Genomic DNA, 15,951 nt, shown 5'->3' on the forward strand with positions numbered 1-15,951 from the left:
GCATTAAAATGAATCTGTTAATTAAAAAGCTAACTTGTGCCATCACTTAATCTCTACCAAATTTAATTTCCATCCAGTGAAGAAGATAAAAAGTCCTTCCAACAAGACTAGGGCAGATAGTAATCATACTGAAATTTAAAACAGAAAACCTTTTTTAGGAAATTGTGGTAATATAAATAGTGTATAAATGTGCTTTTCACAGATGAATGGCAACAGGAAGAACTCTAGACGTACTCCATGGTGGGATACAGTCATTTCAGCATAAGAAAATTTAGGTTGAAAGGAGACTTAAAGTTTATTTCTTTTACTCTTTCAACTAGACACATATTTAGTATAGGTCTATAAAGATACTAGCTTAGGATTTATATACCAAAATGCCTGTACTTTAATCAACTGAGCTAATGTTTATTATTTTGGATGATTTGTTAGTACTTGTGTTTTGAGCATACGTGAACATTTTGTCTTATATTTAAAAGTCCTATAAATTTAAAAAGTTATAAAAGTAGATTAAAATGTTTGGCCAGATTATTACATTAGTGTTACATTATTTTTTGTCCCTTAATTTCAGCCCAGCAATTATGATGTATGGATAATTCATTTTTCTGCTGATTGAACACATTTCTACATTCAAATTTATCTCTACTAAATCAAATATGACTATTAGATCTGCTGTACTTATTCCAAATCCAGAATGTTATCTAGTTTTGCTTCAAATACATGAAATAAAACTTTCTTCCTTTTGTTTTGCCTTTTCTGCTTAAGTATAGGGCATGCACAGAAAGAACAACTAAACATGTAACCTTGTTCAATTGAGGTTTGAGTCAATCAGGGCTTCTAATTATGATCTTACATTGTTATACAATTATATTGCAGCTACATCAGGAACTGAATAAAGAATCAATATTTTTTTTATTTATAAAATAATTTCTCAATTTTCTCATTCAGGTGTTGGTAGACATCTATACTAAAAAATTCTTATTATATGGAAACACATTCATTTATGTCATTCTGTAATATTTATTATTCAAATTTTCCAATATTGAAACTATCTGTACAAAGCATACTTACTAGAAATTGAACACAAAACTAAATTGTGAACATTCTGAGAGTCAAGTAAAAAGGGAAACTCAGTGGTTTTTACAGTTTATTAGATGTTAGGTATACAAGTATGTAAAGAAACGTCTTTCTGTTACAAGGATCTAGTGATTTTTTTTTTAAAGATTTATTTATTCATGAGAAACACACACAGAGAGAGAGATAGGCAGAGACACAGGCAGAGGGAGAAGCAGGCTCCATGCAAGGAGCCCGACGTGGGACTCGATCCCAGGTCTCCAGGATCACGCCCTGGGCTGCAGGCGGCACTAAACCGCTGCGCCACCAGGGCTGCCCCGAGGATCTAGTGATCTATAAAGAAAAGCAGCATAATCAATAGATTCAAATAAAACATGGTAATAGATTCAGAACAAGTTTGTGAGCAACCTGTTATTCACGAAATGAAGAAAATACTTCTTTGTGGGTAACTCTAGAAAGGCTCCCTAGAGAATGTACAATTTAAGTTTGGTTTTACAAAGTAGCAGACAGCCAGCATAAGGAAAAGGCTGTATAATGGAAATAGCAATAATTATCGCATCTAAGGAATCTTGATACTCTATAAAAATATTGACACCTTTCTCTGTCTTCATGAAGATGCACCATGTTAGGACACTAACTCACATAATTACTTAATTCTTCCAAAGCACAAAGGCAGAGATATCATTTTTATAACAATAACTTACATCGATACTGGATTTAAAAAAAAAACTGATGACATATTGCGGCTATCACCTTTTAAATTGCAGAAATGTAAACACATACACTTACACGTGCACATAAGGTCACATACAAGCAAGTATGCATGCATGCCTCACTTTAGTCCTTCTTGTAAATGTATTCATCGTTATATTTTAGCCTGATAAAAGACTCTCAGAAATGTTATCTTTACTCATTCAGAGTTACCAAAAAATTCAAAAATTAGGAGACACAGAAGAAGTCCCTCCTAACCATTACTTATTGATAGGTAGGTATTCCAGTTATCTATTTCTGTGCAACAAAGTACACCAAAGCTTAGTGACTAATAACAATGACTATTCCATTTTTCTCATAATTTTGTGTATCAGGAATTTAGACTTAGCTCCATGACATTGCTGTTGGTCATTAGGTAGTATTCAACTGGCAGTTAGGATCGAGAAGGTCTAAGACATATTTACTTACATTTTTGGTGCTTTGACAGGAATAGCCAGAAGGCTGAACTCAGCTGGGACTGTCAACAGGGGCCTCTCTAGCATAGTGACCTCAGGGTAATTGGACTTTCTATAAGGTTGGTCAGGGCTCTGAGCAAGCTTTGGGTGAATAAGTCAGAGGCTTCCAGATTTTAGGCAACCTAGCCCTGGAAGTCATTTTGTGTCAGTTCCACTGTACTTTATTAATTGAAGCAATTAGCCAACCAGATCCAAGGGGTAGGGAGACATGGATCCCATCTTTCAATAAGAAGAGTTTTAAAGAATGTGTGGTCATGCTTTAGAGCTACCACAATGCACTGATTTAGATTAAAGCAAGACCTAAATGACTGTCCTGAAATACACATGCAGAATATTTGCCTGTGTCTACATGTTCTAGCAGGCTAGCCAATCAAGCCCACTCTCCTCAGTCTCCTTGATTAACCATCATGAAATCAACCACTTTGAAACTATTTAAATATTATAGCTTGTAGCTGAATGTATTCCTGTCTTAAATATGCATCTAATATCCATGATATGACTTGACATTTTCATGTTTTCCTTAACACAGGTGTCTATATCATCATCTGTGTCATACTTTAGGAAATGTGTCTGAGGTTTTCAAAAATCCATTGATTTTGGAGATTCTAGGGCTATATTGAGAATATAGGGCATCTGTCAGATGTTGGCAGCTAATTATGACAGAAAGAGCATTCTTGGTTTCCAAAAATCTGGACCAAGGGTTTTCATATGGTGACATCAAATATTCACATCATGGGAATATTCCTTTGATCTTAAAACTAAAGTGTGGCATATTGTCTGTTAAATGTTAAATGCAAAGGAAATATACCAAGTAATTTTCAGATGCCAGGACATTCTGGAACACAAAACAGGGGAAGGGCAGTATATATGTGGGTTGTCATGGTGAAGCTATTTTGGGCAGCCAAGAGATAGATGGCACTGACAAAATAGAAGAGGGCATGAAAGGAGAGGTCATGGACTAAGAATAAGAGTTCAAAAGAGAAGGTTAAGGGAGGAATAGTTTTCTTAAAAATAATGAGAAGGAGAAGAGGGAAAAGAAAAATAACACCTATTTAAAATAAGTTTACTATTACAGGCATTTATCATGTGCCAACACTCATGCTTATTTTTTTTTTATAGACATGTGATGATTCTCATCATGTTGTTAGTGGCAAGAAAATGAAGTATGGAAGCACAAACTAATTTGTTCAAGATTTTAAAGGTGGGGATGGAAGCACCTAGATTCAAACTCTGGTTTATTTGATTCCTTAACCACTGCACCTACTTCAAAAGTCTTATGCCATTGCAACTCTCACAAGACTGGTATAATCAACATTTGAGCAAATATATTCTGTTATTAGGACTTGGGGCAGATTTTCCAGAAGGAAACAGCTTAACTGGCTTTTATAGGATATCAAGATTTTTCTCAGTGGAAAAAGAGAGGCAACCTGGACAAAGGAAATGAATGATGCAAAAGTTTGATACGTTACAAGACATGATATGTATCTAAATACAGCAAAAAGAAACAAGTCTGCAAAAGGCACAGAATATTTTAGAAGGTTCTCAGGCCTTGAAAAGAGATGGAATGAGTTAAAGTCATGGTCATATGCAGTCTTATATATTTTACACAGTCAATGTGAAGTTAAATTTTTCTCACTTATTCCATGTATTCATGTATTACTTTATTCATTATTTCAGCAGATATTTATTTGGATGCTTATTATATACCAGCGAACATACTAGGTACTAGGAATGTACTTGTGAACAGAATAGACATAATCTCGGTTCATACAGAACTTAGAGTCTTATGGAGGAGACTCACGACTGATTGCCAGTATGGAGTTTCCAGCCTGTAGAGTGAGAGATGGTTGTGGAACAGCTAGTGGGGGCTACAGCATCTTCTAGTGCTCTGGATCACAGATGCTGTGGGGTGTCTTTGAACTCAAAGGTCCAGTGACAGTCTCCTGACTTATATTGCCCCAGCTCTTCTAATGATTTGGTAAGTAGCTTATATATACAAGTAAGTACGTATATTTATAATCTCTTTCTGCTTAAAATATCTAGAATAATTTTTTCAGTTTCTAAAATAAATCATGACTATAGTAGTGAGTCAGAGATATAAATAGACAACTTATACAATATGTTAAGTGCTATGACAGCCAAAAGCATAGTGACAAGACAACCAAACTATCCTTTTAATGAATCTATGGATTGTAGCACCAAATACCATCAAAGAGTTTATGAAAATGTAGGTATAGCAAATGAGAAGAGCAGATAATCATTGAGATCAAGAGAGGACATGAAATGTCATTCTGACCACCCTTGTCAAGATTGTGAGCTTTTCTGAGCCTGTATTTCCGTAGATGCAAAAGCTTGATTCAACTAAGTTCCCTTCCTGTTCTAAAATTCCATAAATCTATTAGAACAACTTATAAGAAAACATTTTCAAACATGTCAGAATTTCATAAGATATTTTCTTTTGTAAGGAATATCATTAGTCTTTACTTGACTCTTACAAGGATAAATGTCAAATTAGTTGTTATATAATGGGAGTAAATCATTTAGCTACTTGGGAGTTTGCAGATTCTAATAAAATTAAGATAAAATTCATTTGTCTTCTGTGTGAACGATGGTACACAGGTGTGAATGAGCTATACCATCAGAAAATATGGAGTGAGATATTTTGTCTTAAGCATTTCATCATGACATAAGTTCCCTGTTGTCATTGCCAATTTATTATTTAACCTGAGAAAATGAGCTTCTCAAATTCAGGAAAAATTTACATATTTATTATGAGACAGGAAGATTTGGAACTAAAATATACTTTTGTATTTTCTAGGAACTATAATTCCTAAGAAAGTTTGGAGAATAGTCAACATGTCAGTTGTCCTCATCCCCTACCCTCAATTATAAATGATTCATGAGTATAAATTATTATTTCATAACAACTTCTAGAAGCACCAAAACATTGTAGCTCCTCAGTTCAAAGTCTCACATTGCTAAAAGTAATCATACAACCCAAAGACGATTCTCTTTTCCTATGCAAAAGCCATCTCTCTAAGTTGCTGCTCTTGCTGTCAAACTTCAATGCTTGGTATTTTATTCTTTACTATCCTTCAGCCTGCATGCATCACAATCTCTGAAACAAATGTAACTTTTTGTTGAGAGAGTAGAAAGAAGAGCTTTCTACTTTCCATGGTAGTTTCTTTGAAAACAATCAGTGATCTACTGACTGGGTAGCATGGCAGGGAAACATGTTTGGTTTTTTTTCTTCTATAAAATAGGCAAGTCACCCCATTCTATTTAGAACAGGGTGACGTTCCCTATCTCAGAAATTCTTTCCACACTGAATGTTCTTTTGTAGTTGTTGAGACATTGCAGTGTACTATGCTGTTGTCTAACAGAAGTAGGAGGAAAAATAGCTCCCTGAGAGCAGAGGAAGAATCTTTTTTTTTTTTTTTCTCATTCTCTCTAGCACCTAGCACAGTGCTTGACAGTTTGACAGAACTCAATAAATTTGGACTAAATCATCTTGAAATATATACAAAAGCTAATTTAAAATATCTGGCAAATATAGTTTAGGCCTAATAAACCTAAAGAAAAAAAATAAGTCCTTACCCATAGATTGTTACATAAGGAATTATTAGGAGGCCAGTCTTTGAAGAATGATGCAGTTTCAAAAAACAGTTTGAGCTAGTGTATAAACAACTGGGTTGATTCTGAATATGAAAGTATAACCAGTTAAAAGTACCTGGCTATAGTGACTCTGATTTAAAAAAGTGAATGTGAAATAAAATCTAAATGCTTTAGTGAAATAAATTTGGACTTAAAAACACATAAAACTTTGTAAACTTCAAGTTTGAGTCCCTAATATGATATAATGGTTAATTTTACGTATTAGCTTGATTAGACTACACCGATCAGTTGTTTGGTTAAATACTAATCTAGATTTTGCTGTAAAGATGTATTTTAGTTATAATTCACATTTAAACTTGACTTTAAATAGATTACCCTGCATACATTGGGTGGTCCTCATCTAAAGAGTTGAGGGCCTTAAGAGCAAAGGTTTCCAAAGAAGTAATGCAGCTTCTATATTGCAACATATTGCTGCCCAAGTTTCTAGCCTTCAGAGTCAAAACTGCAATATCAAGTCTTGCCAAAGGGCACATAAATCCTGATGTTTATAAAAATATTATCAGCAATAGCCAAATTATGGAAAGAGCCCAGATGCCCATGGGCAGATGAATGGATAAAAAAAGATGTGAAATATATATACAATGGATTATTACTCAGCCATCAAAAAGAATGAAACCTTGCCATTTGCAACAATGTGAATGGACCTAGAGTGTATTATGCTCTTACCTAAATCTTTAGCCTACTGACTTGCCCTATAGGTTTTGGAGTGATACCCCCAATCATGTGATCTAAGTCCTAAACAGTTGATAACATAAGCCAGGAGCAGAGATTTAGGTTACATCGCAGACTCAAGCAGCCTATGGATGTCCATCATTTTCTGGTGATAACAGATGTTTGCTCTTAACATCTGTATTTTAGGTGACTTCTCAAGCATTCCTTCTTTGAATACTAAGTGGTGCAGTTCTTCAAAGGGTTGGAGCAATAGGCGTTCTTTCTAGTATTCTCAGTTCACTGTTCCTTCCTCCTCTTTTCCATTCCTACTGTTCTGTGTGGCGTGGGTACATAATGTTCACTATCCTCCTCCAAGTCACAACTCTTTGCACCCTATCTTCACAGGACAGACTTCTAAAGAACAAATTTGGTTTATTTCCCTCCCATTTAATATCTTTCAGTGGTTCCCCAGATCCTTCAGGAGAAGGCTAAGCTTCTGTACTATGACATCTATGGTTCCCTTTGCTGCCTTATCACACTTCTTTCTTTGATCCAGAAATGCATAGACCTCACACACTTTTTCAGCCACACATATTTCAGTATTTAGAATATAAGCTATCCATGAGTGAAATCTTCTTCACTCCCAGGTAGAATTAGGTGCATATCCTCCCATGGACCCAGTGCTTCTCAATAGCACTCCGCCTTCACAGTAGCAATTGTCACAGGAACATGGCTAATGATACCTACATATATTTCACTATTAGACTTTGTCCTTCTTGAGGGTAGTCTCCATGGTTTCACAGTTGTATTTGAGTGCATGTTCTAGTGCATAGCACATAGAGTGTCTCTATTGACTGAAAAACAATACAAATGTAGAGGCGGTACTGGTTTCAGTGTAACTCAGCATTAATTGTTATTTCTTCACAGGCCAGGACCCTTTCCTTTTTTCCATTTAACAATATGGACTCTGAAAACCTAACAACAAGTTTACTTTTCAATAGCTGAATTGCATCAATTTGGTGAACTTATAATGGGTTTGTTTTATTCATCACCTTGTTTTATTCACCATCTTCAGTTGTAAATTCTTTTCATGGGGTTTCTATGGTTTAATGATAACCAGAAATGACTCAAGCAGTTAAAGAATTCACTTCATTAGTGCAGAGTGTACTAATTTGCATCACAAAACAATTCATTTAAATACAGAAAGCTGCTCTGCATGTCTCTTCTTCATGCCTAGTATAATTGTACCTTTATTAATGCAATCTCTCAAGGTATCCATCTTAACTAGCTTGTTCTCCAGCTGTCAGGGATGGTGAAGAACAATATTTTCTCCAATACTTTTAAGTAGTGAAGAGAGGCCAGTGCTATAAAGTAAAAACCCATGCTAATTAAGTATATTGTTTTCACTTTGGCAGTAAAATAGCATGCATGACCCCTGTCTTGCAGTGGTAGGACTATGGAAGGGACCTAATTCAAATTCTAGTTCTATCAGTTACCTGCACTTCATTAAGTAAGTTCACATAGATAATTCCACCCATGTCCCGATTTCTTTCCACATGTGTGCACGTGTGTTTATGCAAGTTTTTCAAAACCACAAATGTACCAGGAATGATACAACTAAAGAGTAAATAGTATTATATTATAGAAAAAGCATGTACTTTTGAGTCAGCGGACCTAGAATAAAGTTCTTCTCTGGCATGTATTATCTGCACATTTTTAAAGATTTTATTTATTTATTTGAGAGAAAGAGCAAGAGAGAACAAGCACAAGTGGGGGTGGGGGGTGCAGAGGGAGAAGCAGAGTCCATGCTGGGCAGGGAGCCCAATGCAGGGGCTCGATCCCAGGACCCTGAGATCATGAACTGAGCTGAAGGCAGATACTTAGTGCACTGAGCCTCCCAGGCACCAGTTATCTGGTACATTTTAAACTCATTCTTCAGTGAGTGGTTGTGAGGATTAAGTGAGATGTGAGGATGAAATGACATAAAGTGCGTAGTATAATGTTGGATGCTCAGTAGGTGAGGAATAAATGTCAGGGGATCCATGCAATGATGACTCAGGCAGTATATGCTATATTTATCTCTTTCTCTCCTTTCCTTATATACCTACGTTCAAAATTGTAAAGCAATTTCTGTTCCTGTAGTCTTCATTTCTGCTGTCCTTCCTCTTCCTCTTCAGAATTAGCTGATATTTTTCTGATTCATAATTTTTTATAGCTCTGAATAGAAAATTATCTGCTACAATCATTTATATCTTGACTGATATTCATTCAAAGTAAACTCAGACTCCTCTCTGTATTCTAAGTGCTTCTGGAGAAAGTATCAATATAATCAAAACTACTGGAAGTAATTCCAAGAAGGATGAAAACCAGAAGTAGTAGCTGCCATTTCCTGAGCACCTATCATGGACACTAAGCATGATCTCTAAGTCCCATAGCCACCATGAAGGTGGCTATAGACACCATATACAGTGTCCCTGTATATAATTCAGAAATGAGAAACTAAGGGTCACAGAAATAAATGATTACAGACATCTAATTAGAAGAAAAATCCATATTTTTCGTTTGTTTTAAGCCAACTCACTTTCTAATTAATTCTTTTTGTCTGTCACACCTGAAATTATCTTATGATCAAGAAGAAATCTGATTGCTTTAGGAAAAATAAAAGGTGTCTACTGGACTTGGACATCTGTTTTATAAAGCTGCTGGACAAAATGTTCAAACATCATTCACTTTATATCTGGGTCTTCTCTCTCTTTTTCTTTAACATTTACTCAATCTTATTATGAGGCACAGGGAAAAGCTACAGATTGAGGCCTGTATACCATATGTCTAAACATTTAAATATTATTAATTGAGTGATGAAATAGTTAAAGGTATTTCTTTCAATCAGAAAGGTCAAACTGAAATTTAGAACTGTTGCACCTCTTAGAATTCCGAGTTAAATGTGGTAGTACTAAGAGATCCTTCTAGTTGTGTTTTTGTCCCTAAATAATGAAAACCAGGGCCAGTCCTCCTTGAAGTCTCTGCATCCTGTGTTGTACTGTCTCTGTTAGAAGTTCTACCTCCTGCTGTAACTTGGGAATCACGCGGACTTCTTCCTTTCCCCCTTCTCCTCTATTTCTGTCTCCTTATCCTTTGTCCTCCTTCCTCTTCATCCCCTTTCTTCTTTCCAGTCTCTTTTTTTAAGTGTATTGCCTTAGGAGTCAGACAACCTGAGCTCAAATATTGGCTCCTTTACTTGCTGTTCATATGGCCTCAGTGTCTCTGTGCTGCAGGTTCCTTAGCCCTAAAACCTGCAAAATAAGTGCTCCAATCTTATTTGACAGTGGGGAGGATTAGAGGAGGCAATGTGTGTGAAGCATTTAACATGGTACCTGTCAAATTTAGTGGCTTAATGAATATTGGTTTGCTTTCCTCCTCTCCTTCTTTCCTCCCTCCCTCTTTATCTCTTTCCTTATTTTCCCATGATTTTTTTCTCCTTTGCTTCCTATTTTTGTTTTCCATGTTTCTCATTTAATCCTGACTAATCTGTAACTGCCACAACTCTTAAGTCTAGAACTACAGTGATTCTCAAATGGGGATGGTTCTACCCCATGAACATTTACCAATGCCTGCAGGCAATGCACTTTGTCAGAACAAAAGAAAAAAAGGAAAGAAAAAGAAAGAAAGAAAGAAAGAAAGAAAGAAAGAAAGAAAGAAAGAAAGAAAGAAAGAAAGAAAGAAAGAAAGAGAAAGAAAGAAAGAAAGAAAGAAAGAAAGAAAGAAAGAAAGAAAGAAAGAAAGAAAGAAAGAAAGAAAAAGAAAGGAAAGAAAATATGCTAATGCCTCTGGTGGGTAGAATGAGGGATGCTGCTAAATGTTTATAATGCACTGGACAGCCCCCCATAATAAAGAATTATCCATCCCCAAATGCTGCTGGTGCTGAGTTTAAGAGTTCTGTTCTAGAAGTTCAGATTCATATCTTAAAAGTCTCAGGTCTCATAGGAAAGACAGACAAAACACTAACAATGTTCTCCTTTAAGCTGCAAGGGCAGATTGCTGGAGAAATAAAAAGGAGATGTGAGTGAACTTCTTACAAAAGAAATTATATTTTGAATGACTTTAAAGAATACCAGGAATACAATAGGGGGTTTCCACCTCTTGAGTGCTTTTTATTCACTAGCATTGGGCTAAGCCATATCCATGCATTATAAGAGGATGTGTTATTTATGAGCTTTGCGTGGAGAAGAACAAGATCTGTATCTTCAGCATCTGTATCAATGTTAGGTACATCTTAAGCACTTAATAAATACATGTTGAATGAATAGATGAATGCAAATATCTTAGTTGCAAGCTTAGATTATAACAAGAACTCAGTAAATAGCATTTATTATCAATGTATCTTTTATTATTAATGTGTGTCATATTGAATACACCAGGTCATATACTAGTGAGTTTTAATATAAATTTATGATTTAAATGTTCATATCCTTAACAATTAAGCCCCAGAAATCATATAGGAAAACAAGTTAAGAAGAGATGAAGGATAAAGCATTACAAATGGAAAAATATAGGACCATCATGGAGAAAATAAGAGCTGAGGAGAGATAGTAGTGATGAGACCACAGAAGGACAGCAGAAGTTACAAGGCAAAACAATTGCAATGAGGCTGAAAAGATGGGTTGCAGTCAGCTTGCTGAGGCTATTGTAGGTCATGCTACGGTGAACCGTGGATATGGGCTAATGGCAGATGCACAGACAAGTGTTTTTTCTGAAGTTATTACTTCAGTCTTTAGACATGGGGTAAAGTAGAAGAAGGATCTCCATCCCTGTGCAAGGCACACTGAGCAGTTTATAAAAGAAAGACAAGTGGGAAAAGAGACGGAGGTCTGGTGGGATAGATATCATAAGGAACAGAGAAAACTAAGCCAGTGCAAAATAATAATCATAATAATGTACCCAGGAACCTGATTATCACAATACCAAAATTACATGATGCCAGCCTCATTGTCTAACATCTTTCTTGCAATTAAGAATTCAGTATTAAGATTTTTCTAAGTTTCCTGTCATTATCACCCTTTGTGCTAACAGTGTTTTTCCATCACACAGGTGTTACAGGTGCAGACATTTTGGCACAAAATAGTGAAGACTGCTGCCAGGAAGTGTTGCCACACAGCAAGACTTCCACACTCAATCATGGCTTAATCTTGATTCTTAGCAAGTCTCTTCTCTGTGAGACTCCTCAACTTAGCTTCAAAGATGAGAACCTAAAATAAATTATTCCTGTTTCATTGAACAGGGCAAATGGCCAAAGAAAATCAACCAGTAAGTCCCTCTTTTAGACTTCTGTCTTAGTCCTACTTACTCTTTGAAGACCCATTTAGAATAGTGAGTGTTATTATGTGCTATACCATGACTACATAACATGAGCATGCTACATAATTGAAATACATCTCATGTAAGCACCCCCAAAACCCAATGGCTAGATAATCTTCATTTTGCAAATGAAGAAAATGTCTTACTAATCCAATAATAGCTAATATTTATTGAACAGAAATATTTAACAAAAAACATTCTAAATGATTTTTCATGTATTATCTCGCTTTATTCTTATAAAATCTTTTCTGTAGACTCATCTGGACTAATCTGTTGTTCACTTGCATCAAAGTAATGAACAAAACATTTACACTCTTACCTCCACACTCCTTAACACCAAGTGCTAAAGAATAGGTGCTCAAGCAATGTGTAATGAAGAAAAAGATGAAAACAAAGAGGAAGAAAGAAGAAAGGAAGGAGCTGTAGATAAGAAAAGATGGAAGGCATGAGATTATGAAGTTTAGAACATTCTAGTGAAAAATAAAAATAGATAAAATAATATGTAAAGCTACGGGTGGTTAGCTCTACAATGGGAGTATATGGAAGATAATAAGGAAGCACAAGGTAAAGGTATTTACAACAGTCTGGGGATTCCTGGAATGCTTCTCTGAAGATGCTCGGTCTTGGCTAAGTTCTACAGGGTGAAGAGTAGTTGCCTGAACAACAAAGAGGAAAGAAATCATGGACCAAATGTTTGAACAAAAGAGTGAGTGATAAGGTAAGATAAAGCCATCAGTTGTACATGTCTTAAAAACATCTTCTTAACCCTAGTAACCTATTGACTATGATTTAGTTGTGAGGGGTATTTGGTAAGGGACTTAAGGTGCAGATACACACCAAAAAAAAAAAAAAAAAAAACTGAACCAAAACAAAAAAATTCAACCAACCAAACAAATTAAAAAAAATCCCCACAAAATCAATTAAGGGCTTGTTTTCACCCAGATGTGAGGACTTTCACACTTGTTCCCTTATTTTTTTCAGTTTCAATATCACATCACAGCTTGAAAAACTGAGTGTGAGGTATAGCAGATTCCTGTCATAAATATCCCAGTTGTCAACCCTAGTGGATTGGGGTTGGGGTTGTCAACCCTACTGGAATAAGCTACTTTATGAAGATACTTCTTAGAATCACCAGGAAATTGCGATTCTTACTGCTGGTATAACATTTAATCATTTATTAGAGTTATTTATGAAGGCATATTAACTTCTCAACAAAACAATAGAGACATTGAGGTTTGGACCTACATTGATACATCTTTGTTTCCCCATGAAATATCATTTAGTGCCATGTCCTTAGTCAGCACTCTGAGAATATAATCTCAATAAATTAATTAAGTAATGAAGAGGCTAATTCTTCAAAGTTTACTGAAAGGGTAACATCTGCCTTCTAGTCACTGACTACAGGAAAACATTGAAGAAGAAGAAGGAAAAAAATAAATAAATAAGTAAATAATAAAAAATAAAAAAACATTGAAGAAAAATGCATGAAAATGGACTATAAGGAAAAGACCTAAAATTATTGCACAGAATCACAGAAAGAATGGTAGAAGGAGGGAGATGCTGATGCAATATGCTAATCACAAAATAGGCAAGATTGGAACATAAAACATAATTGCTTAGAAATCAAGAGAAAGAAGAAACAAAGAGAGTCAATTTATAAGAGTCAACAAAAGATTATAGTAATAACTGGACATTGAAATATATACTGTGGGACTCACTAACACTCCCCCATGCTATGCTATAGATATATTATATGCTCAGGACAAAACAAGAGACTATAGTCACATTAGGAGCCTTAAGAAAAATGCAATGGATCAAAATTTAATTTAGCAATTCAGCAAACATTTGTTAGGTATCTACTCTGGACCAAACATTGTGTTAGACTGTAAAAATACAAAGATGAATGGGACAAAGACAAATGAGCCCCTGGTTTACTGGAGCAAAATGACATGCATTAGAGCTTTTTGTTAACAGTATGATAAGTCTTATAATACAAGTATATGTGCAGTGTTTTTTTTTTTTTAAGATTTTATTTATTTATTCTGAGAAACAGAGAAAGAAAGAAAGAGATAGAGAGAGTGGCAGAGGGAGAAGCAGGCTCCATGCAGGGAGCCCCACATGGGATTTGACCCTGAGTCTCCAGGATCATGCTCTGGGCTGAAGGCAGTGCTAAACTGCTGGGCCACCCATGCTGCCCATGTGCAGTGCTTTGGAAACAAAGTTGAAAGAACAAATAAGTGGAAAGAAAAAAAAAAACTATGGAAAAGCAATGACATTAGCACTTGGCCTTCAAGTTTGTTAAAAAGTTTCCCAAATGCAAAAGGAAGTAAAGGACAGATTTTCTAGGTTAAAAAAAAAAAAAAAATCATGAGCAAAAGCAATGAGGCACACATTTTGGGTGTGCTGGAAAAAAACTTTCTGTAAAGTAGCAATGTGTCTGAAGTATTAACTACTCAATTAAGAATCAAAAATAAGTAAGTGGTAGCTAGGTTATAAAAGGCTCTGAATTATATATTAACAAATCAGGACTTTTTTCTCTAGTGGAAATATTAGAAGCTTTAAAATGAGAAGCTGTGATCAAAGCATGTTTTAGACAGTCACTTTAGTGCCATGGTAAAAATAAAATGAGCTTGGTGAGGTCTTAAAGAGATTAAGACAGGAAGGTCAATTAGAGGGTGATATTTTGTAGATTCAAACTAAGAAAGAAAAAGGAAATGAATGAAAACATCCACAGAGCTACTTCTAGGAAAAATTCCTGCTAGTGTCCTGAGGGTCTAGATATCTAATGTTGTAGATATTTGTAGGCAACATATCTAAACACACTTACAGTCAACATTATATAAAGTACATTTGATTTGAATATTTTATAACATGGTTGTGCTTACATCCTATTATTATTACGCAGCACATAAATAATAAATTTTTGTATGGATGAGTGAAAAGTGTCATAAGAAATTATGCTCAAAGGTTTTTCTCTGAGAAGAGTATTGGACTTTTATGAGGGATTGTTTATATCAGAGACACCTGTATCTGGTGGACTCATTGATGTGGGACACCAGCAATAACTGAGTTTTCTGATTTTATCAATAAAAAATATTTTGAGTTGAAAATTAATTTTCACACACTTATAAAAGCCTGAGTGAATGGAAGGGTAAGCATTAAAAAAAGAACAATAGGAAACCTATCAACTCAGGAAGTTATTTCTGTGGACTGAAAAAGCCCAAGGTTATATGAGTAGTGTTGGCTTAAATGAATAGATAGTGTTACAAGTATGCCTTGCTTCACTGTAGCATAACAGTGATGGCAAACCCCTTTAAAATAGAAAAAGAAAATACTTCAAAGTTATTCTCATTTCCATATATAAGTTAACATGGCTTTCTGGTGTTAGACCATTTTTAAAGAGTATTCTTGCTTGGCATAAAATTTCCATATTTATCGGTATCAGAAAGAATGTATTATTTGAAGGCAGACAGAACTGGTTTCAAATCTTAGGGCTTTTCCTCAACAGTTGTATGACCCAGCAAAAGACAAGATCTCTTTGACTCATTTTTTTTAATCAATAAAGTCAGAGAAATGTTTCATACCCATTTTTGGAAATAGCAGATAAGATAACATATAGAAAATGTTTAACTGTCTTGAATACATGTGAAGGTCCAGAATTCTGCTTTTCCTTCTTTCCGTCTCTCATTGCACTCATTTCCCTTCGTATCCCCCCAAATGCACGTATTTTCTAAAGCAAACAAACAAACAAAATAAAACGAAGAGAGGCCCCATAGTAACTGGAAAGCAAAAATGCCACAAAGTTCAGAGAAAGTTCAAGTAATTAGATTGCACTGGTATTTGATCTCAAATTAAAAACCTCAAGTCACTGAGAAGAGTTCCAGATATGTTGGCAATAATTCAAACACCCAAAGCTTCTCCTGTCACAGGTGAGAGCCTTTACAAAGTGACAATTTTTAGGAACAAAGTACTA

At 35.2% G+C, this 15,951-nt stretch overlaps 1 protein-coding gene across 2 annotated transcripts in view; it reads right to left on the bottom strand.

Annotated features, from left to right (window-relative positions):
- The window catches only part of TENM4 (teneurin transmembrane protein 4), a 2,813,748-nt gene that overhangs the window by 2,353,361 nt on the left and 444,436 nt on the right, over positions 1-15,951 (bottom strand). The gene's annotated exons all lie outside the window — the stretch shown is intronic.

The sequence above is a fragment of the Canis lupus genome, chromosome 23, assembly GCF_048164855.1.
Source record: "Canis lupus baileyi chromosome 23, mCanLup2.hap1, whole genome shotgun sequence".
In the NCBI taxonomy this organism is placed as follows: domain Eukaryota; kingdom Metazoa; phylum Chordata; class Mammalia; order Carnivora; family Canidae; genus Canis; species Canis lupus.